The sequence below is a fragment of the Girardinichthys multiradiatus genome, chromosome 4, assembly GCF_021462225.1.
Source record: "Girardinichthys multiradiatus isolate DD_20200921_A chromosome 4, DD_fGirMul_XY1, whole genome shotgun sequence".
NCBI classification, from domain to species: domain Eukaryota; kingdom Metazoa; phylum Chordata; class Actinopteri; order Cyprinodontiformes; family Goodeidae; genus Girardinichthys; species Girardinichthys multiradiatus.
This window is the reverse complement of record NC_061797.1, coordinates 39,474,510-39,499,478: the sequence shown is the minus strand read 5'-3', so window position 1 is coordinate 39,499,478 and position 24,969 is coordinate 39,474,510. Positions and strand designations below refer to the sequence as shown.

General features: G+C 37.6%; 1 long non-coding RNA gene across 1 annotated transcript; it reads left to right on the top strand.

Annotated features, from left to right (window-relative positions):
- The first annotated feature begins 8,105 nt into the window (after window positions 1-8,105).
- On the top strand, window positions 8,106-22,667 carry LOC124866750. The gene is made up of 4 exons (XR_007037906.1): window positions 8,106-8,488; window positions 8,585-8,622; window positions 14,252-14,346; window positions 21,086-22,667. It is a non-coding gene; the product is annotated as an uncharacterized LOC124866750 (long non-coding RNA).
- Window positions 22,668-24,969: the final 2,302 nt, after the last annotated feature.

The window sequence follows — 24,969 nt, the reverse complement described above, 5'->3', positions numbered from 1 at the left end:
AAGCTCACGCTGGCTTTTTTAACAGTATGAGGCACACATAGCGGAAGTGTCAGAAATGTGTCCAAAAGAGTGATTATGCAGAATTAATGAGTCAGTTAATGATACTCTTCCCTCGTCTTTTCCTCGTCTTTCCTGTTGTATGGAATGTGCTGGGAGTACAGAGAGTTTAAACCCATTAATGTATAGGTGAGGTGAGGGGATGGGAAGGCATTAAACCTTTAGAATACTAAAGAAAGTTCTAAGTACAAAATTTTATATTTGTCTCCATGTTTACCTAAACATTAATGTGCTAATTTGCCTCATAATCTGCCTTGGACCTTAGCTATCAACTCAAGCTCAAGAACAGCTCTGCCATGAGCCAATAATTCTCCAGGCAATTGCCCAAGACTAGGTATAGTGGAACATATTTAAACTCGCTAATGTCTATGATCTAAATTTTTTATGTAGCTAGCTTTAGGTGATTTAAAACAATGTTGGATATCAGTGTTGTGCCTGTTCATCCTTAACAAGAATTTGTTCTTAACTCAGTTCAGCTAGGTAAAATGAATTGATTCACATACACCGTCTAAATATTTTGAACTAAGTTCACAGTTCCAACTTGATCTAGTTCTCGTGTATTAATTTGTCTGAAATAAAGTAATAGCCTATCATTATTTTCATTCTCTCTGCTTGTCTTTGATTAAACTGCAAATTGCATGTTACAATGTCTGAATTTCCGCAAAAAGCAGCTCACATATTTTAATAGTTATGTTAATACAGGGGTAGGACAATGAAACTTAAACACCTGTCATTTTACTGTGGGAGGTTTCATGGCTAAATTGGACCAGCCTGGTAGCCAGTCTTCATTGATTGCACATTGCACCAGTAAGAGCAGAGTGTGACGGTTCAACTAGCAGGGTACGAGCACAGTTTTGCTCAAAATAATGAAATGCACACAACATTATGGGTGACATACCAGAGTTCAAAAGAGGACAAATTGTTGGTGCAGGTCTTGCTGGCGCATCTGTGACCAAGACAGCAAGTCTTTGTGATGAATCAAGAGCCACGGTATCCAGGGTAATGTCAGCAAACCACCAAGAAGGACGAACCACATCCAACAGGATTAACTGTGGACGCAAGAGGAAGCTGTCTGAAAGGGATGTTCGGGTGCTAACCCGGATTGTATCCAAAAAACATAAAACAACGGCTGCCCAAATCATGGCAGAATTAAATGTGCACCTCAACTCTCCTGTTTCCACCAGAACTGTCCGTTGGGAGCTCCACATGGTCAATATACACGGCCGGGCTGCTATAGCCAAACCTTTGGTCACGCATGCCAATGCCAAACGTTGGTTTCAATGGTGCAAGGAGCGCAAATCTTGGGATGTGGACAATGTGAAACATGTATTGTTCTCTGATGAGTCCACCTTTACTGTTTTCCCCACATCCGGGAGAGTTATGGTGTGGAGAAGCACCAAAGAAGCATACCACCCAAACTGTTGCATGCCCAGAGTGAATCATGGGGGTGGATCCGTGATGGTTTGGGCTGCCATATCATGGCATTCCCTTGGCCTAATACTTGTGCTAGATGGGCGCGTCACTGCCAAGGACTGCCGAACCATTCTTGAGGACCATGTGCATCCAATGGTGCATCCAATCTCTGACCACTGTGCAGGACTTGTATATGTCATTCCCAAGACAAATTGACGCTGTATTGGCCGCAAAAGGAGGCCCTACACCATACTAATAAATTATTGTGGTCTAAAAACAGGTGTTTCAGTTTCATTGTCCAACCCCTGTAGTTTTAATCAACAGAACAGAAAAGTTTGACTGAAAAGCCTCCATTTAGACAATATTTGCAACAATGGTCACTTTGAACCTTCTAACCTTCAAGACAGCTCAGATGAGATTTCTGGATTTTTTTTCCCCTTTAAACTGGTATTTCAAAGCTGAAAACCCAAAGTAATTATGAATAATTGCCAAATACAGAAGTTAAAGTTGTGTTGACAAGATCCCATATTTCGTGCAAATCTTTTGATAATTCAACAACCATGAAACCAAAATAAATTCTGGCCACCTTTATATTATTTTGGTCCTGAGTGGGTTTGCCCATCAGGATGTCTCTTTAATCCAGATTCTGTTCAAGCTTATTAGGTGACAAAAACTTAAATTGTGTAAATTAAAAACATCTCTGTTGTTCTTTCAGTTACTTATTCGCAGGATGGTTGGGTAGAGGACTTCATAGATGCAGTTTCTCTGCGTCCATCTCCCATCTACAGGTCCTTCTCAAAATATTAGCATATTGTGATAAAGTTCATTATTTTCCATAATGTCATGATGAAAATTTAACATTCATATATTTTAGATTCATTGCACACTAACTGAAATATTTCAGGTCTTTTATTGTCTTAATACGGATGATTTTGGCATACAGCTCATGAAAACCCAAAATTCCTATCTCACAAAATTAGCATATTTCATCCGACCAATAAAAGAAAAGTGTTTTTAATACAAATAACATCAACCTTCAAATAATCATGTACAGTTATGCACTCAATACTTGGTCGGGAATCCTTTTGCAGAAATGACTGCTTCAATGCAGCATGGCATGGAGGCAATCAGCCTGTGGCACTGCTGAGGTCTTATGGAGGCCCAGGATGCTTCGATAGCGGCCTTCAGCTCATCCAGAGTGTTGGGTCTTGAGTCTCTCAACGTTCTCTTCACAATATCCCACAGATTCTCTACGGGGTTCAGGTCAGGAGAGTTGGCAGGCCAATTGAGCACAGTGATACCATGGTCAGTAAACCATTTACCAGTGGTTTTGGCACTGTGAGCAGGTGCCAGGTCGTGCTGAAAAATGAAATCTTCATCTCCATAAAGCTTTTCAGCAGATGGAAGCATGAAGTGCTCCAAAATCTCCTGATAGCTAGCTGCATTGACCCTGCCCTTGATAAAACACAGTGGACCAACACCAGCAGCTGACACGGCACCCCAGACCATCACTGACTGTGGGTACTTGACACTGGACTTCTGGCATTTTGGCATTTCCTTCTACCCAGTCTTGCTCCAGACTCTGGCACCTTGATTTCCGAATGACAACGAAAAAAGTACTTTGGACCACTGAGCAACAGTCCAGTGCTGCTTCTCTGTAGCCCAGGTCAGGCGCTTCTGCCGCTGTTTCTGGTTCAAAAGTGGCTTGACCTGGGGAATGCGGCACCTGTAGCCCATTTCTTGCACACGCCTGTGCACGGTGGCTCTGGATGTTTCTACTCCAGACTCAGTCCACTGCTTCCGCAGGTCCCCCAAGGTCTGGAACCGGCCCTTCTCCACAATCTTCCTCAGGGTCCGGTCACCTCTTCTCGTTGTGCAGCGTTTTCTGCCACACTTTTTCCTTCCCACAGACTTCCCACTGAGGTGCCTTGATACAGCACTCTTGGAACAGCCTATTCGTTCAGAAATTTCTTTCTGTGTCTTACCCTCTTGCTTGAGGGTGTCAATAGTGGCCTTCTGGACAGCAGTCAGGTCGGCAGTCTTACCCATGATTGGGGTTTTGAGTGATGAACCAGGCTGGGAGTTTTAAAGGCCTCAGGAATCTTTTGCAGGTGTTTAGAGTTATTTTTTTATTTAATGGTGTGGTTTTATGCTGTTGGAGAGATCAAACCAAACATAAAAAATGGTGACCCATTTTGATGAATGAGAAACGAGATTTAAAGGAGCCTCTTCACCATCCCCAATTTGAACTATGCAATGACATGGTCAGACTTGTCTTAACGTCTTTCATAGAATAAAAAATTAAATGGTAAAATAGATTATGTTGTATTTTGTGGGAATTATATATTGTGGGAATAATGAACACGCCTAAAAGAATGAAATATTATACAAACTTAAATCTTTCTGAAGTTGACTGTAAATTATATATAACAATGATATAGATCAAGTGATTTTAAATATGTACAGCATTAAACCAAAAATGGAAACTATATTGTGTGTGTACAATACTGTGCAAACGTTTTAGGCAGGTGTGAAAAAAAGCTGTAAACAAAGAATGTTTTCAAAAATATAAATGATGATTGTTTATTTTTATCAGTTTACAAAATGCTAAGTGAGTGAACCCAGACATACAGCCAAAGTCATTAAGAACTATCTTCAGCGTAAAGAAGAAAAAAACTTACTGGGAGTGATGGTCTGGCCCCAACAGAGCCCTGATCTCAACATTATCCAGTGTGCCTGGGATTACATGAAGAGACAGGATGTGAGAATCTTACATCCACAGAAGATCTGTGGTTAGTTCTCCAAGATGTTTGAAACAACCTATCAGCCGAGTTCCTTCAAAAACTGTGTGGAAGTGCACCTAGAAGAATTGATGGTGTTTTGAAGGCAACGGGTGGTCACACCAAATATTGATTTGATTTAGATTTCTCTTTTGTTCATTCATTGCATTTTATTGATTGATGAAAATAAATGATTAACACTTCCATTTTTGAAAGGATTCTTTGTTGATAGCATTTTTTCACACCTGCCTAAAACACAAAGTACTCTATATATTTGCTTACATTTTATTCTTGTGCATTCACTAGAGAAAACCAGTTCATTCCAACATCAACAGTGATTTCAAATACTGGCCTTAAACTGACCTGCAGACTTCAAAGCTTGATCAAGCCTTCCCCAGACAAGGAATCCTGTGGTTTGAGCAATTTGTTAAACAGGAGAGAGGTTTAGTTTGATTTGGGAATGAAAGAAAGTTTCAGTAGCCCAGGATAACTCCACAGTCAAGCCATTGTGAGACCTGACCGTGAGAAGCACCATGGATCACATCAGAAAGTATACTTGGCTTGAAAAGCAGGTGTTTCTTCAAGACAATCACACACTGTGCGTAAGATCTCCAAATGAGTGGCTTTTTTTATCCTATTTTTTAACTTTAAAAATGTTTTAAAGTGCAAGTAAAGCTTTGATAAAACTGTTTATAAATTGCACAACTAGCATTAATTATTAAGATAGCGCAGTGATCCTGACTGTCTATTTCAGCTGTGCTGCAAATCAGGATTTCTCATAAATGTTTGCCAGTTATACAACAAAAAATATCAGTGCTCTACTTGTAGAAAGATGTGCCCCTTGTTTGCTGTGTGAGACTCATCTAAATGCAACCAAAGGACTTCACTGTGTAACCAAACTGTAATAGACACATTGGATGCAGTGTGAGACATGTCTGAGACGGTTTTCTGCTGTAAAAATCTGTCCTTAGATATTTTCTAACAAATTAAACAAAATCTAAAGCTAAAAACAGTTTTGTGACAAAATTCTTTTTTTTTTTTGCCGTATTTGTAATCATTTGGAGTTCGGGGTCTGTGCTTTCCCAAGGTAGCATGTTGCGTGCAGCTAAAAACACACACGCCTTGTTTCCAAGATGTTTTATTTTAATCATTTTCACAAAAGAGAAGTCTAAACCGCTGTTATATACGCCTCCAGTAATCGTTACAGTTGGCTGAAACCTGTCAAGTGAAGATGTATGAGTGGGTATATAAAGCGGACATAATTTCATGGTGAAGATGGGAATTGTTATTGGTGTTTGATTATTGAACCCTTTTTTGGGGCGACTGCAAAAGCCTTTACTCCAGATTAGCATTCAAGTTAAACCCAATTATTTATGTATAACTCACAATGGTGTTTTGAAATCTGTCTCCCTCTTTAAACAGTGTAAACAAAGGCTATCCATCATAACCACCAGACAGCTGTAATTGCTACCAGAGTGAACGAGGTCGCCCAAAACTGTATTAACACATCGTTTACTCTCAGTATTCCGTGTTGGTCTCATCAAAGTCCCATTTCTCATGAATGGAAACAGCCATTTATGTTTCTGTTCTGTTTTTTTAATCTATTTAGTCAACCTGATTTCCCTGTTTTCTTGTATTTTACATGACAAGCAATTCAAACGTCATCAAAGGCTTCATGATCTCATAATAATGGAATATATATATATACACAGTACAGACCAAAAGTTTGGACACACCTTCTCATTCAAAGAGTTTTCTTTATTTTCATGACTATGAATATTGTAGCTTCACACTGAAGGCATCAAAACTATGAATTAACACATGTGGAATTATATACTGAACAAAAAAGTGTGAAACAACTGAAAATATGTCTTATATTCTAGGTTCTTCAAAGTAGCCACCTTTTGCTTTGATTACTGCTCCGCACACTCTTGGCATTATGTTGATGAGCTTCAAGAGGTTGTCACCTGAAATGGTTTTCACTTCACAGGTGTGCCCTGTCAGGTTTAATAAGTGGGATTTCAAGCCTTATTAATGGGGTTGGGACCATCAGTTGTGTTGTGCAGGAGGTGGATACAGTACACAGCTGATAGTCCTACTAGATAGACTGTTAGAATTTTGTATTATGGCAAGAAAAAAGCAGCTAAGTTTAGATTCATATTAGAGAACAGGTCAATGCCACACAGAGTTCTAGCAGCAGACACATCTCCAGAACAACTGTTAAGAGGGGACTGTGTGAATCAGGTCTTCATGGTAAAATAGCTGCTAGGAAACCACTGCTGAGGACAGGCAACAAGCAGAAGAGACTTGTTTGGGCTAAAGAACACAAGGAATGGACATTAGACCAGTGGAAATCTGTGCTTTGGTCTGATGAGCCCAAGTTTGAGATCTTTGGTTCCAACCATCGTGTATTTGTGCGGCGCAGAAGAGTTAAACGGATGGACTCTACATGCCTGGTTCCCACCATGAAGCATGGAGGAGGAGGTGTGATGTTGTGGGGGTGCTTTGCTGGTGACACTGATGGGGATTTATTCAAAATTGAAGGCATACTGAACCAGCATGGCTACCACTGCATCTTGCAGCGGCATGCTATTCCATCCGGTTTGCGTTTAGTTGGACCATCATTTATTTTTCAACAGGACAATGACCCCAAACACACCTCCAGGCTGTGTAAGGGCTATTTGACCAAGAAGGAGAGTGAAGGGGTGCTACGCCAGATGACCTGGCCTCCACAGTCACCGGACCTGAACCCAATCGAGATGGTTTGGGGTGAGTTGGTCCGCAGAGTGAAAGCAAATGGGCCAACAAGTGCTAAGCATCTCTGGGAACTCCTTCAAGACTGTTGGAAAACTATTTCAGGTGACTACCTCTTGAAGCTCATCAACAGAATGCCAAGAGTATGTGGAGCAGTAATCAAAGTAAAAGGTCGCTACTTTGAAGAACTTAGAATATAACACATATTTTCAGTTGTTTCACACTTTTTTGTTCAGTATATAATTCCACATGTGTTAATTCATAGTTTTGATGCCTTCAGTGTGAAGCTACAATATTCATTGTCATGACAATAAAGAAAACTCTTTGAATGAGAAGGTGTGTCCAAACTTTTGATCTGTACTGTATATATATATATATATATATATATATATATATATATATATGCCCAGAGTGAAGCATGGGGGTGGATCAGTGATAGTTTGGGCTGCCATATCATGGCATTCCCTTGGCCCAATACTTGTGCTAGATGGGCGCGTCACTGCCAAGTACTGCCGAACCATTCTTGAGGACCATGTGCATCCAATGGTTCAAACATTGTATCCTGAAGGCGGTGCCATGTATCAGGATGACATTGCACCAATACACACAGCAAGACTGGTGAAAGATTGGTTTGATGAACATGAAAGTGAAGCTGAACATCTCCCATGGCCTGCACAGTCACCAGATCTAAATATTATTGAGCCACTTTGGGGTGTTTTGGAGGAGCAAGTCAGGAAACGTTTTCCTCCACCAGTATCACGTAGTGACCTGGCCACTATCCTGCAAGAAGAATGGCTTAAAATCTCTCTGACCACTGTGCAGGACTTGTATATGTCATTCCCAAGACGAAAGGAGGCCCTACACCATACTAATAAATTATTGTGGTCTAAAACCAGGTGTTTCAGTATCATTGTCCAACCCCTGTACATGTGTGTGTGTTTGTGTTTTGTCTGCACTTTTGTTTTCAGTTTCCAGATGGTGCTGGAGTTTCTCAGGTGTGCTGGGTGACAGGTGTGACTGATCTGCTGATTGCATTGGAGGAGTATTTAAGCAGGAGGTTGCCAGCAGTTCGATGCCAGAGTTTTTGCCTTTTGTGATAACAAGCTCAGCCGCTTCTAAGCTATGCTTCGTTCTTTGTCTCTAAGCTGATGTTGTTTATGGTCCTTCGCAGAAACCTGAACCTTCTGATCATTCTTCATTGAACTTTGACTTCGGTTCCAGAAGTTTCTGGACGATCAAGATTACTTATGTTAGGAGGATTTTGTTTGGATTTCGTTTCCAAGTACCAAGCTGGCAGCTTCCTGTTATCCTCCGTCTCCTGAACCAAGGCAGAAGCGTACCCTGTCCACCCTCCAACGCAAGTACCTGAAAATTGAATTAACTCCTGAACTCACCAGAACTCAGTAAAACCATCTGGATTTCTCCGCTTTGCACACCTGGATCCCGACTCCCTCTACCCCTGGCGACCTGACTACACTCACTTAGTAAGCCGTTCAACTGTTAATCATAGTTACTTCTCGTTTATTCCGCAACATTATAGTTCTTGTATTCACCAGTTCTTTCCCCCTCTTTTCATACAGTTGGCGATTCTACCGTTCATGTTCCAGTTTCACTTCTTGTAAGTAAAACACCTTTTACTGATTCAGTTGTTGTTGTTCTGTATGTGGGTCAGATCTCTCGTAGAAAATGACACCTAATCTGAAGGATGAACCCTTTACCTGTCCCAGGGAAACATGTATTTCATCAAAGTAATTACACTTTATTAATTTGATTTAGTATTAATCAACTGGAAAAAGAGGGGAAAGATGAATATGAAAGGAAAATCTCACATGTATGACTTTTTTTTTTTTTTTTTGAGGTCTTCTGGGAGTTTAAAAAAGTTGACTTTATGATCCAAAAACCTAAATTCTAATATGTTCTAACTTAAATTTGTTGTGGGGGGGAGTTTGGTGGAGGAAAGGAGCAGTTTAATGTTTCTGACCGCCAGAGTATGTCAATTTTCCAAGTACCAGGAAAAATCACCCTAACAGAAGTAGATCACTTTAATATGGCCCTAAACCTCCTGTCACCTCAGTGAACTGCACTGGGTTTCTGAATCTTTGGTTTCCCTCACCAAGTTTAAATCTTGGCTGATGAGAAAAAGTCTCCGCAACAGTGATTGTTCTAGTCTAAAGGGTGTTCTCTGTGGCAGAAGGATTGAATGAGCTTTTCTTGGTTGCAGTTTGTTTTATATCTTGATGTTTTTTCACTTTTAAACTAACTAAAAAAGTATCAGAATTGACACATTAACCACTATTTAATTAATCATGAAATAAGTGTTGCTGACTTCCTATATTAAGAACATGGACTTGTTCAAACAAGACATACTATGACGCACACTTACAGGCATAAGACATAAGGGTCATAGTAACAGGGATATTTCAAAGACTCATCATAAGTGGTCATTTCTGCAAATTGTACGAGCCCATCAAGAACATTTCTAAGGTATTCAAAGAAGAGCAGTTCTTGTGGGTGAAATGTTATATCTGGGTGTTTGCTTACACTACACTAATAACGAATAAGCCATAAAAAGGTTAGTACATTTTGTCTTAAATATCTGAAACAATATAAACAGGTATTATATCCCCTTTTATTTGCCTCGCAACTGCATTAGCCATACGCAGGAAGCTGCCAGTCAAGTAGCGAAAGGAGAGGAAACGAAGACAGAGCTTGTTGACTCCTTTCACGTTAATGAATTGAGAGCCATAGATTTTATGAAGCTGAGTTGTATTGACCTGTGGCTGCCACCCACTTCTTAGTTTCATAACATAATCAGCCCTTGACACATGATTATAATAACCCAGTGTGATTTACTGCGTCTTTTGCAAACACATTGATTTTTCTGAACAGCTCCGAGAACCAATTACATTAATATTGTGGCATAATTTGTTTACACATTACTAAATTACTGAGAGATTAAAAGTGAAAAAGCACAGCTCATACCCTATATAGCATAACTGCAAGGAAGGAAATTAATATGGATTCAAGAGGTCCTCTGAGACGTGTGCAGTAAAGGCAAGAAAAAAATAAAGGCTACAATCTATAAGGCATGCTTGGGTAAGAGCATACTCTCGACAGGTTAGCCAGAAGTTAGATTCAACATTCATTCAGGCCTAGGTAATTAATATGGCCTTTAATTAGATTTGCATATGAATACCGATAGGCTCTGCTCCCTCAAAGCGGGTTTCAGCCTTCTCACTTTAAAGCCCAGTTAGACTTGGATATGGACAGTTTTCCTTCAATTCACTGTAATAATTTTCCAAGTTGCCTTCAGGAGATTTAAGCATATTTGTGTTAGTGTTTTGACAAGGTATGGAGCATTTTGCATGTTAGAAACCTATTCCACTCTATCTGTTCCTCTTTACTGGGTCTCTTCTCAAGTTAGGGCAAGCTGCTGCACGGCACACTAACTTTTCAGCAGAAATGTGTTGCACTGACCTTTGATGGCCTACATTGATCCGGTGTTCTGAGTGGCCATTTCCGCACAAACAAACATATATAATTGGTATTGGGTTCCGATGGTGCTCTTTCAATGTCTTGGGGATGCTTTGCGGCAATATAAATCAATTCACACTTATAGACACAATATGGGTGCATTAGTGCTGACTGGTCATTTGAGGATGGGCCGTGAGGCTCAGAATTCAATAGACCTTGATCAGGCGGACCCGCTCTATCTCCATCAATCCTTAGTTTATGTCAGTACGCAGGTGTTTCAGATGGTGATTAAAGGGAATTTTATCTTTAAAGTTTTGATTGTGGTTACTTTTCGACTGTTTTAATTCCTGCAAAGGCACAACCACTACTTTTGAATGTATGCTTTATTGAACAAAATTATGCCTAACGTGGTATGCCTAACAACCTCATGATACTGTCTGTAAAGAAAAAGAACACCTTAAATCCTCAATTGTGTCTAAACTTATGTTGTTTACAATATTTTAAGTTTTCAACCTGCTATCTTGAATTATAGCCACACCTAATAGAATCTTAGACCAATTTACATTGTTGAGACTAAGGATTTGTGTACATCAATGGCTTTTACTGGTTTATCAAGTAGCTCTCTGCAGAAAACCAAAAAAAGACTAAAAACATTTTGTTATCCCACTTACACTGAGCAACAAAGAGAGTTGGACTTTAGCTATGTCTTACCAGGGGAACAGTTCAAGGCCTCGAGGTTCTAGCAGTCCCATAATAATAAAATGTTGAAATTTCATGTTTTCATGGATGTTTTACAAACCCCTTTTTCAAAGAGGTTCAAGCCCATATCATTGTGAAGTGTTTGTGTTGGAAACCATTACACAATTATTGAACAACAATGCTTTAAAAGCCCTAACCGCCAACCCTAAGCACACCCGACATTAACATTTAAGCATACTACTACGACAGCTTTCCATTGCCACTTACAGACCTGACAAACTGTGCTTCAGTGTTTTGGGTTATATGTTTTGAGTATTTTTTATGTATGGGTGAAGCAAGACAATTTCAGAAACAATGCCACATTTATAATGGAGGTTTTGAAAGGACAAGTACAAACATCTTTTCAAAAACACTCTTTTTGGATGAGCAATGCCTAAAAACAGATAAATTCATGTGTAACAAACTATTACTGTAATTTGCATATAAAAAGGAAACTTGTGTGGTTAGACCACCAAATTTGGCTCTACTCTAGGAGTTCACATCCTCCGAAATCCAACTGTGCAGCAGCCCTTTTTCCTCATGAATGCAGAATTCATATAAAACATCTCCAAAGAACTACAGTTTAACTGTCTTTAAATCAAATGTTGTTTTACTCAAGAGCACAACGGACGGGTATTTTCATTGCTTTGAAAATGTTGTAATGCTGTAAGATAAAAGTCATGACATTTTATTTATCCATCCATCTATTGTCTTGCGCTTATCCAGGGTCAGGTTGCGGGGGCAGTAGCCTAAGCAAACATTTTATTTATTTAGCTGTAATTTACTACAATCGCACCAGAGAAGCTACACATTAAATTTTGTAACAAAGGTAACCCACTTATGGATTTCTTTAATTTTTGCTATTGTGTCACATTTGAATGTTTCAGATCATCACATAATTGTTGGTATCAGAGCAAGATTACTTGAGTAAATACAAAAAGTAGTTTCCAAAGATATCCAAACCAACCTGGCCACATGTGAAAAAGTAGTTTCCCGTTAAACCTGATAACTGGTTGTGCCACTCTTGGTGGCAGCAATTCCCATCAAATGTTTGATAACAGGCAATGATATTTTTACATCACTGTGGAGGAATTTTGTCCCTTTCTTGTTGCAGAATTGTGTTAATTTAGCCAGACTGAAAGAGTTGGAGTATAAACAACTCATTTAAGGTCATGGCACTGTGTCTTAATCAGATTCAAGTGCTTTTGAATAGGCCTGTCAAGCTTCTTTATTTTGATTTTTTTAGCTATTCAGAAGTGGATTTGCTGTTGTATTTTGGACCCTGCCATAGAACCACAATGTGAGCTTAAGGTCACAAACTGACATTGACTCATTCTCTTGCAGAATGTTTTGGTACAGAGCACAATTCATGGTTCTGTCACTTACAGCAAGTCATCCAGATACTGAAGCAGCAAAGCAGACCCAGACCATGACATGAAATGCTGCCTTAGTTTTTGGCAAGATGTTTCAGGATGCACATCTTCCAAAAAGTTAAGCTTTTGTCTAATCCGTCCTCAGAAGTCTTCCAAAAAGTCTTGGAGACCATTTTTGCTCAGTTCCTTTCTTATTGTTTAATCATGAACACTGGCCTTAACTGAGCCATAAGAGGCCTGGAGTACTTTAGATGTTGTTCTGGGTTCTTTTGTGACCTCGTAGATGAGTTGTCAGTGCTCTTTTGGAGTAATTTTGGTAGGCCACCCATCTTTTAAATCTACAGGTCAGGCAGTAATCAGGCCTTGGTGTGGCAAGAACAATTAAAATAAAAATAATGAATAATCACGGCGAATTCATGATTTAAAATGACACAAAACCTTTTTAGTTTCCTTAATAAATGTTATCTTTGATATTAAAAGTTGTTTGATAAGAAACATTTAAGTTTACCAGGCAAATTGTTTTTTACAGCACTGTAAACTACACTGAGGTTTATGAAACATTGATAAGGAACACTTAACATAAGGCATGTTCAATGTAAATAATTAAAACCTTGAATGATAGAAGCAGCAAAATCTTTTACACACGTATTTTTATACAAAAGGAAAAAGAGAGTCTCATGAGCTCTTCTGTTTCCTACTAAGATTTATCTTTTATTAACTGCACATTTTAATCAAGGATTTCCATTTATGCTTGAGAGAAAAATTAGAGTCCATGTTTACATTTCACATTGTGCTAGGAAGTATTTTATTGGTCAGTGCTTGGGGGTGGGGGTGGGAGATCGGTGCTAGCCATTACCTGTCCGCTAAGCAGCTCTACTCTGCTGTTTACTCAGCTGTAAGGCCTCGGTCTTGAGCGTAAGGGGCAAAAGGAGCAGGTCACTAAATATTTCATTTCCCAAGTAAAACACTCTTCCCCTCATCAGCCAAAAAAAAAGAAGCAAAAGGAACAGATCGCAGTGATGAATGTGCAATCAGCCTGATTAACCCTATTATTAGTTGTCCAAAGGATCCACTGAGAAGGAGAAAAGGTTGTTTATATGTCTTGTAGTTGAAGTTACAAATGTGATGTAAGGCAGAGGCGTTCATGAACTTTTGCCTGTGCAATTTTGTGATGTAAAGTGACTTGTAACCTTTTCCTGTCTTTTCCAGTTACATTAGTGTTTTTGTTCTACGGCATAAAACAAAAACATAAATGATGACCTAATTTAATAGCCAAGAGAAAAGATTTCTAATGAGCTTGTTAAAACTTAAAACTCCAGCCTCATCTACTTCTTTGTTTGCCCTGTTGCCAGCAGATGGTGCTACAATATCTTTACAGCCAAGCTAGACACCATATGCTCTGCTCTGACGGCTGAACACCACCATGCAACACACTTTTGTAAAAAAAGAAAAAAAAAGAAAACATATTTCCTGCACCACCGTTAATGTTTAGTTTAAAAAAAAAAGTTTTTGTTTTCTTTTTTTAAAGAAAAGGTGAAAACAAGTTTATTTACATGATGAGAATCAGGGCATGCAGCAATTACAATTGCTTGTGTTCTGACTCTCTTTTTATTCGTTGATTGAGATCAGACAATGTTTTTTATACCGTGTTGTGTCTTGCAGTTGCAGAAAGTGAACCAGTAGATTCAGTGTTGGGGCTTCTACCGCATGGGTTGAATGGCTCAGCCAAATATCAGAGCTAATACGGACAGATGTGGGTAAGACTGTTAACATCTTTACTTTTAACTGCCTGAGATGATACTGGTTAATAATTAAGCTTATGGGTATCTGCCTGGGGACTGTTGTTTGCAATTTAAAAGATGTAATTTCTATGACAATTTATAAAAAAATATTTACCATTTTTTTTATCTTTGTTGTTTTGGGGGGTTATTATTATTATAAGTCAAAAAGCTTTTCAGGAGTGACCTAAAGATCGGCAGTGTATTTTTATGTTTGTACATTGAGCTTTGAGGGGCTGGTTGGTGGGCTGAGGTTGGAGACTATAGCATTTGAGCTATAGAAATGAGGAATGTGAAAAAGCGTTCTTGCCCACACTTCATCTGAATGGAAAAGGCGTTAAAGAAATGACAGCATACAGTGGGTGGTAGGGCCTCAGCGCAGCCTGGGAGGAAATGGAATGAGAAAGTGCAGTCAGGCAGACCACTCATTCACCATGACAAATGGGAAAGGCCTAGGCCAAGGGGGATACCTGATACCCCACGGTGGGCTGTGTGCACCTGCCTGAGCTTCGTGTGCGCCAAGCTGGAAGTAAACCTTAACCACTTGTAGCAGCACACCTCCACTGTTTACAAAATAGGAATATTTTAACTGTAAAAAATATATATATATTGTTATTTGTGTGGAATTACATTTTAAAAATTATTTAGTTAAATGTGAAGGTCCAACAGGTAGTATTATAAAAAATAAAAAAAAATCCAAATCGAAGAATAAAATCCATTGTGAAAAAAATTAGTATACACTTTTTAAAAACTGGTCAGCATCAAATAAAACCAGCTTTAAGTTAATACAAAAAACAATGCAACATGGGAAATATCCTGTCTTCATCAGGGAGGGTAAAGCAACCAGACCCAGACCCACCATACAACATTTATTTTTTATTTTCTTAAGCAGATTTATAGAAAGATGCAAGCAATTCCTAGGGAAAATTGTCAAAGCTCAGATACAATATGTTAAATAAATACATGAAATGCAAACATGAACATTTAAAAATGTTCTTATCAGATATAATGATGTTTAATTTTGTTTTGTAAATGATTTAATACATTTGAACATGTTTTTAAAGAGTTTTTGAGTTTCAAAATGTGCTTTATGTTTGCTCAATTTATTTAAATCTAAAACAGGTTAATCAAATAACCACAATGGCAATCTTAGAACAGACTTTGTTAGTAGTAATTTCTGAAAAAGTACAGCCACACAATTGTTGAGCCCTATCCAGAAACATTAAGATGTAGTTTGTTTTTAAACAGAAAATCACAGATTGCTCATCATGAGCTGCCACACTGCTGCATGGATCAATTAAATCTTTTGGAATTGTTAGGAATTAGAGGGGGTACTAATATAATCCAAATGTATTTATTAGGACACAACAGTTAAACAGCAGCGAAGCAGTCTTCTCTCCACATGTGGGGAAAAATCTGCTGCCTTGGAGCTGTCCCTTCTCCAGGAGTGTTGAGGAAGGATTTCTGATAACTTGCCATGCATATAAGCTGTGGTCACTTGAGCCACTGTAAAATCTGAAAACTCAACTTTTTTATTTCTATTTAGACATGAGATTATAAAAAAATGTTGTGCATTACATACTTTCCATCATGAAATAACACAGTTTGGTATAATCCTGTTTTACAAATGGAGCAAATATTTTATGTTTATTCATGCCCATAAGCAATACATGTTATGTATATAGCAAATAACGTGAAATAGAGTGCATAAAAATAATAAAAATAGTGATATAATTATTAGTAGTAGTCATTGGATTATCTACTTTTGACTTGCTGTTGGTTGATAAAGATATTGGCTCATTGTTTTCTCAATTTTGTCGCCATTTTTAAAATGTAAAAACCCATCAGATTTCGTATGATGGTAACTAAGTTTAACAGAAGACTGTGATAGGATGTATAAAAGATAAAGACTAAACTGTTTATTGGAAGTGAGCTTTTCTTTTTTTAAAGGTGCTTTTGAAAAAAAAGAAAAAAAGAAATCTGCCCTGTTAGTCTGGGTCAGTTGTACAACTTCTGATTACTTCCCAATTGTATTTTTAGGAATTACATTGGCTGCTCTTTAATTGCACAAGTCAGGATAAAGATAGTTTAGCAAATAAAGTTGTGCCTGACATGATTTTCAATACTTTTTGCTGCCACTGCAAAGTTTTGCATAAAAAAACAGACATGCCTTTCAGATAAGAAAAATTTATATATTGTGATTTAATTCAATAATACAAAATATGGGTAAAGGACAGAGACGCAGTCAACTCCTGTGTCTGTGGGATCTTCACTGTCTTCCCTCATTATTTCTACGATCTCTTCTTGACAGTGTGTGTGTCGTCAGATTGCGCTCTAGTCCCATGCAACAGAAGGCCACATATTTTAGACATACTGTTACAATGGCTGTGATCATCCACTGCCTTCCTCTGTTTTTAACTGTTATAAATTTAATTAAGAAGAAACTGCTGAATATGTAGCATTACACAACTATCTGTGTGTTAGCTGTACTTCTTTGGATCTACAATCAATGTACAGTAGTGTGTTTTTATTTTGAGTGAAAAGTATCTGGGTTAATCTCATATTAGTCAACAAGGATCATTCTAACGAACACTCTTGGACTTGTTTCACAGAACATTGCTCTAAATTAAAACTCATGGCGTTGTTGGATTACTCTGCTTTATTTTGGGAATGTATTGTTAAAAAATTCCAAAATATTAAAATGATAACTTTTGTTGAATATCTTGAATTTGGAATTGCAGTGAATGCCTTTTTATAAGATCAGATTAACTAAAATGAGAGCCTTTAGGTTCGCTGTCACATAGTTTGCTCCCCAAATAGAAAGTAAACAGTAAGTCAAAGTGTAAGGCTCCATCTCAACAATCCTCAGTGTTTGCTCCAAACACTGCTTGTCCAGTATTGTGCAGTTTCAAGCCTACATGTGCTGCACTGTATATATTAATGTTATTTGAGGGATCCGGTGGTTTGCATTACTGGGCTGCACATTCCTCTCCCCTTGCACACTGAGCATCTCCTAGTTGAACCATTTAACTTTCAAATGAAAATAAAGTGAGCCAAAAGAATAAACAATATGTTCAAATTAGGTTTTATCTTCAGAATAAGCCTTATGTTGTGCAAAAATCATATGAAGTTAAATATGGTCTGTAAGTAGATTAGGTCAACTGGACTATCCCCCACCTCCCCGCAGACGCTGGGGCTCTCAACATTGAAAGCTCAGAGATGTAATCCAGATTCATAATCCAATGATTCTTACAAGCTGTTTTGGGGAATTAATTACTGGGTATTTGAGCTGATTTAATATCATTGTAATCTCCTTTAAACTGACAGTTGCCGTCTGGTTCATAGCCATGTTGTTTATTGCTTGCTTTCTATTCTTGTCAAGTTAAATCTGACGAGCCCAGATAACTTTGGAGGCGTGATGTGAAATCATGTTATATTTCAATAATTACAATAAAGAAGTCTTGCTATGATTATATAAAACAAGTATGAAAGTTTCACATAAACATAAAAATCTACTTTACTAAAGCTGTTTTGCTAAAATCTCTATTTATTTATTTTGTTTGTTTTTTGGTTCCAATCCTACCTCAAACATCCAATCTTGAACAAATTAATTTTCACTGATTGCAATATTAATTTTATTTGCAGTCACACTCAAACAATTAAATCTTGAACCCTTTAAACAAGAAATAATTGTTTGAATTGTTTTTGTTTTTTTAATATGGATCTGTTTACTGTGTAGTAAAACAAAAAATTTTAACATTACCCGATTTCCAGAAAAAAAAGTGACTTTTAGGCTTCTGCAGTCATGCAATTATAATAACCAGAATTCCGACTGTTTTGTAAAATATATATAGCAACATAATTTATATGAACAAATTGTTGGGTAGAAGTGATCACATACTTACTGAGGGAAAATATGAAATGCTCTTTTATATTTTCCTTTTTCCTTACCTTCTGTCTTCCAGTTACTTTCTCAGTATTTAAATCTATGTTGCAATCTAGATTTGCTCAGGAATAAATAGTGATAAAAAATAAAAAAAATTATAAAGATTTCCTCTTATAGGTTTATCTGAGTGTGTCTCTATTAGTTTTTAGCAACAGATTTCAGAACCAAAGCTTGCAGAAGAAAGGTTTACCACAGCTTGTGAATACCGTTCAATCCAACAGGTGGTTCTGAGAATTTTGACTTGGAAGTATTTACTGTCAATAGTACTTTAGGGTAATTGACCTGTCATAAAGCTTAGGCTGATAATTATCCTTGCTATTTTTATTTAGTTTTATTGTAAGTAGATCCTGCTCCTGGAAGACTTCTTCAGCTCTCTAACTTGCACGTCTAATATTATTAGATGCTATGAGTTGAGCCAGCACAAATCTGTTAATACATAAGACCATAAGAACCTCTTATGTTTCAAGCCAGGTCAGAGAGAAGACACAGCAGATTAATATTTGATCATGCAGAGGGGGCCCTTAATCAGATCTGCTTATTCCTTCAGTTGAGTGCTCTGCTGCAATTATCATAATTGTAGTGTTAAAGATGCTTCAGTGGTTTTTTTAAAATGTTTTTTACGGCTGGTGGTTGGACGTGAGCGTGCGCCTTGAGAGAGGGATTCCAGCACCAAGCCCAATTAATGCAGGATGGATGGCTGGGCAAGCTGAGGGACGAGGAGGATATTAGGGAGAGGAAAGGGAGGGCTGCGGGCACGGGTTCTGCTCCAAACCACAGCCGGTGGCATAGCCCAGGGCAGCGCAGGTAACTCCAACCAACCAGAGCTCCCCAGGAAGGCTCCCTGTCCTGCAATAATGCTCCCTTAGCTTCGCCCCGAGCAGCACTGGATCTCACGGAAATCAGATTGGCACAGAAAATTCACTATTTCTGCACACAGATTTTCATTCAAGTTAAACAACTGTCACTGTTCTACTTGCCATCTGGGTTTCTAACTGAAGAGTTTATTTTCTGTTTGCTCCTCTCTCCTTTATCACTCTGACTGTCAGCAGATTATGATATTTCAGAAAAATACAGTGTGCTTGTTCATGGCCCATAACTGCATGTTTTTTAGGTGTAGGTTTTCCCAGTTATTTCTGTTGAGTAATGAAAGGGCAAAGAGAAAAAGCTTTGCAGCCCATAATGCGATTTTTCAGAGAATCACTTACAAACAAAGGGCTAGGAGATGCATATGCAAGTAGCCCAAAATGTATTTTTCTCAGTTAATTATTGTTACAAAAATGCAAACATGACATGTTCCACAATTTCAAATATTTTACTTTCACAACAACCATTAGAGTTGTGTGCAGTTTAATGCATAAATCATCTTTATTTTGCATCATTATAGTTATTCTCAACAGAAAAAAGGAAACATACCCTAATATGTCTGTTCAAATATGTATTGTTAAAATAAATAAAACGGATTTATACTAAGGTATTAGCCAAGTAACTAAAATAATTATACCAAGTAAATACATTTTTAACATACTTAATAACGTTTTCAGTCAAGCTAATCATAGGTATACTTTTAGTATGCCTGAAGATTAGTATACTTATTAATCTAAATATTTTTAGATGCATTACAAATAAAACCCCATATGTTACCAAAACAGTGCAGACAGGATTTCACATGTGGTTTTTCATTTTTCCTTTGAATATGTTATTGCACAATCAAAAGCACACAGAAACACAGAATAATGGCCAGATGCTGAAAGATGAGGATGCCTTAGGAAAAGGGTAAGGAGCTATCACTCAGTACACTTTTGTTTTTAGAATTCTGCTGTAGTAAAATTAAAATAAGTCCAGGTAGCCTGTATATACATAAGAGGGATGAATGCTAGATGAATTAAATACCAAGAGATACAGAGATAACAATAGTAAATGGGGTTCAGCCTTTGAGTCTGATTATCTGATCTTCAGTTAGCCATGCAGTGATAGTTTGTACCATTAGCTCCTTTTCCATTGCTTGTAGAAAGCCCGGGGCTTTTGAAAAGCCCGGCGCTTTTGAAACCGCAGGGTGTGTTTCGTCACAAATTTACCTGGGTAATTTCATTTTCCCAGGACTTTACTTTCATGGGTAATAGCTTATAAGGGTAGGTCTTTTCAGATATCCCTGGTTGTGTGCAGCGAAGTATTACACAACCATCTGCAGAAATGGCGAGAGTTAGTGTAAAGGTTTATCATTTTTATACCATAAATTTGTCACAAAATTTAGATTTAAGAAGTTTTTAAGCGAGAAAGTGAAACTTCATCTGTGAAGTCAGGTCATCAAGAATGAGCCTACATTTAAATGTGCTTTTGGAGTTTTTGGAGCACCGGAGCTCCACCTACAGACCGGTCTGGCTGCTGAGGTAAGCTAAGTTAACCAGGAAACTGGACTGGGACTTCCTTAACTGTTGCCTCATCTCGCCCGCCACTCTGCAATTTCCTGCTACCTGTTATCTGTTTGTGGCAACTGAAAGTGAATATAACATGCTTAGTAGGCATGTGGTGAATAACTGAGTCCCAAGGACATAAAATGTAATATTTTTTGCCAGTAAGTTTTAACATTTTGAGTTTTAAGTTAATTATAAACTGTTCGCCACAGTTCTGTAAGGAAAATATTTTAATGCAGTCTTGATGAACAGAGCACTTTAAAATTTTCTTGTGCATAAAAAACATATTTTTTTTTTACTGGTTTTTCATGAAAACCTTACTTAGTGGAGTGTGAACTTTGATATTTTCAATTTTTCATAGTTTAATGGAGACAGCTCTGCAGGAGGAGAGGCAACAGTTCCAGGTTTGGATGCAGTTTCCCAAAAGCTCCCAGTGATCCTCTTCACCCTTGTGTCCTGCCATCCTCTACTCCACTGTCTATGCATCTTATACTTCTTATAAATATTTGCTTACGATTAGATAGTCAATGTATCAATTCCCTGTACTTCTGGACTGATTGTTTTTTTTATTCTAATAAATAACATTTATACTAGAAACATTGTTCTGTTTGGGCTATAGATATTTGACATGAGTTTGCCTGATGATAAAAAGAAAAATAAGTGTGTTAATCAGTGTTTAGTAGTTATGTAAATTAATTGTGCTGTTTTACCCAGATGCAGGTTGGTAAAGAGTTTTATGTAAAATAATTATTTAACCCTTTCCTGCTTATGGGTTTAGTGCAGCATAAGGAATAGTGGAAGGAATTATTCAACTGTTTAACTCCAAAGCTGCTCATCATCTACTATTATTATCAGTTGAAACAAAAACAAATTTATTAGCTAAGAATCTTTCAAAAGGAGTAGAGGAAGAATTCCTTCTGTTGGACTGAAGGTGTAGAGCAGTTTTCACAACTTTCCCAGCCTGATTTAAATAATTGGTCGGTGGCCTTTCTGAGCAATGGAAACAGAATGTACACAATACCCTGGGATTCCTTTTACCTGGTGTAAAACAAATTTAAATACTGGGCCTTCTGAGAATACTGTTTTATGCCTGTTTTAAACATAATAGATGAGACAAAAATAATGAAAATATGCACAAAAACACATTTTCTATATTATTTTTTTCTGTTGGCAGAAAAAATCTGAAAATATTTAAGAGTGTAATTAAACCGATTTTTATTTGTTCGTTGTTTCTCATGGTAATGCATTAAGGTTTACTAAGGTTGTTAACATAAAAAAGCAGCCTTATGAGTCTATTTGTAAGGCAATATTCATGCACTAGATACACTAAAAAATCTAAACTCAGACTGTTCAATTGTTCATACATTCAAACACACCCAACATGCACATGTTTACAGTTTTTGTTATAGGTGACATTGATATTTGAAATGTTAGTTGTGTGTTTTTATTTTTAAAACATATTTAGTCTTCTTTTCCTAATCTGTACAGAAGAAAATATGTGATTTCTATTAAAAAAAGAAACATTTAAAAGTCTTATGAAAAATAACTGTCAGAAAGTTGGAATGCTTGAAACCCAATTTGTTTGATTAATGTTTTTCAAATATTGTCTCAACTTCTAAATAAAATGTATCGTTAGGTTTTGCAGAGATGTTATTACAATAACCAAAAGATGCAAATTATTTTCCATGCTATTTGCTTTTTTACAAAGAATGTGTAAAACATATTAAGCATCATATTTACTGAATACAAGAGTTTTTTGTGGAAATCTTGTGGGTATTATGGGATTGATAAATAATGAAGCTTCAAGGTAAAACTTTCCTATCTGATAAACTGTTATTATATATAAGGTTTGCACAATTTTCAGATTAATATCCCTTTTTTAATTGAAGCATTTATGTCTATAATTCTGTTTATATGTCACACAAAACAATAAAATTACCAAACCAAAACTCTGCTCTCTGTCATTTTGACTGCTGTTTCATGAATATGCTGTCAGCCAGCCAGTTTGTCATAAGTATGTCTATTGGACAAATGAGCCCATGAACACTTCTGTCTGTATGAAGGCCATCTATCCTGCTGGAGGCATGGCACAGCACAAAAACACACTAGGAGAGATGGTCCCCCATTAATCTATGTTGACTGGCTGGAAATTGCATCTTTGTAATGAGTATTAGGTGTGCATCTACATGAATTAAGGCTGAATGAGCCTCTGATTGATTACCTTGTCTGCCAAATGACGCTCCTTCCTGTGATCATTATTGTTTAAAAGTGACTAAATCATATCGGGATGATTGAATGTCTTTGTGAAGAGAGGAACAGAGATAAAGTCAAGGCACAAAGTTGGAGAATTGTGTCTGTCTCCAAGTTTCAGTTTATGTACTGCAGTTTTGGTTAATTTGTAGAAGCTGAGGTTGGGGATGTTTGGCTAGAACAGGAACTGAAGTAGAGTAAATGTCAACACAAACACAGGGCAACTGCAAAGAAATTTGGTTTATAGTTTTAAAAGTCTACATAAGTATCCGGAATGCAAATAAAAGGAAATAAATACGACAATTATTAAACTTGTGACACAGTTATTTGAATAGTATCTAGTTTGTTTATTTACAACAGTGGGGAAAATAAAATGTTGATGCTTTCCTTTCTTTTTTGTATCTGGAGTCATCCACTCATGAGAACAAGATGTCAACGGCAAGTTAAAAAATTGGTGATAAACTGCTTTCAACTGTGGGGAACTAAAGTATGTGCCTCTGAGATGAGACATTCAGTTTGGTTTCCCACTTACAGTGCCTTGCCAAAGTATTCACATCTCTTTTTCACAATTTGCCATGTTACAACCAAGAACAAAATTGAATTTTATGTGACTAAGCCAACACAAAGAAGAGGATTCGTGAGAAGTGGAAGAAAAAAGAAAGTTGGCTTTAAAAGTAAAAAATGTGTTGCATGGTTATGTGTTTTCAGAAGTATAAATAATGATTACTGGTGGTTCCTAGTGTCTCTAGAAGCAGAATGGGAGGCAAATCCTTTAGTTATCAGGCTCCTTTCCAGTGGAACCAGCTTCTGCTACTACTACTTTTAAGGCTAGGCTTAAAACTTTCCTTTTAAGAGCTTACAGTTAGAGTGGCTTAGGTTATCCTGAGCTATCTCTGTAGTTATGCTGCTATAGGCTTAGGCTGCTGGAGGACATAATGACCACTTTCACTCTCTCTGCTAAATTCTCATTCTACTCTTCAATTTTGCATTATTTGCTGTTATTTCAGCTCTTAACTTTATGTCCTCTCTTTTTTCTCTTCCCATAAGCTACACCTGGCCTGACTTTGTGTCTACTTGTGACACCTTGCTGGAAGGGGGCATCTTCCAAGCTTCTGCTGCCAACAACTTAATGCTCTCCTTCTACTGATGATGTACTCAGTCCTGTCTTTCAGTGTTAAACCCTACTTTTCTCCTTGACGTAACTACTAATGGTGTTTTTACTGTAACCAACTGTATGTGCTCTCTTTCATACTCTAAACTTGAAAACTGGCTCAGAGTTTATCTGTTTATTTCTTCCTAGGCGAAGCCACTAAAATAGCTATATTCATTAACATTTCACTTTTCCTTCCCATTGAAAGTACTCCTGGATCACTGCTTCTGTGTTCTTTTTCTGTCTCTGCTCTCTTCTCTCAACCCCCCAGTCGGTCATGGCAGTCTGGCAGAACCAGCTGGAGGTTTCTTCCTGTTAAAAGGGAGTTTTCTTCTCCACTGTTGCTACATGCATGCTCAGTATGAGGGATTGCTGCAAAGCCAACGCTAGTGAGTGTACACTGTCACTATATGCTCATCCAGGACTCGACGCAATCTGCTGGGTTTCCCTAGATAAAAAAACCTTTTAACCAATTTGAATAAATAACTGAATCTGACTGCACTGTTCGATAGTTAGGATTAACTGGAATGTATGTACCCGACTTGAAATCTGTATGATTAGATTGAATTGACTTTGTGAAGTGCCTTCAGATGACATGTGCTGTGAATTGGAGCTATATAAATACAACTGAATTGAATTTGAATTTTTATCAATTTACAAAATGCTAAGTGAGCGAACCCAAACATACAGCCAGTCATTAAGAACTATCTTCAGGGTAAAGAAGAACAAGAATTACTGGAAGTGATGGTCTGGCCCCCACAGAGTCCTGATCTCAACATCATCCAGTGTGTCTGGCATTACATGAAGCAACTGAAGGATGTGTGAAAGGCTACATCCACAGAAGA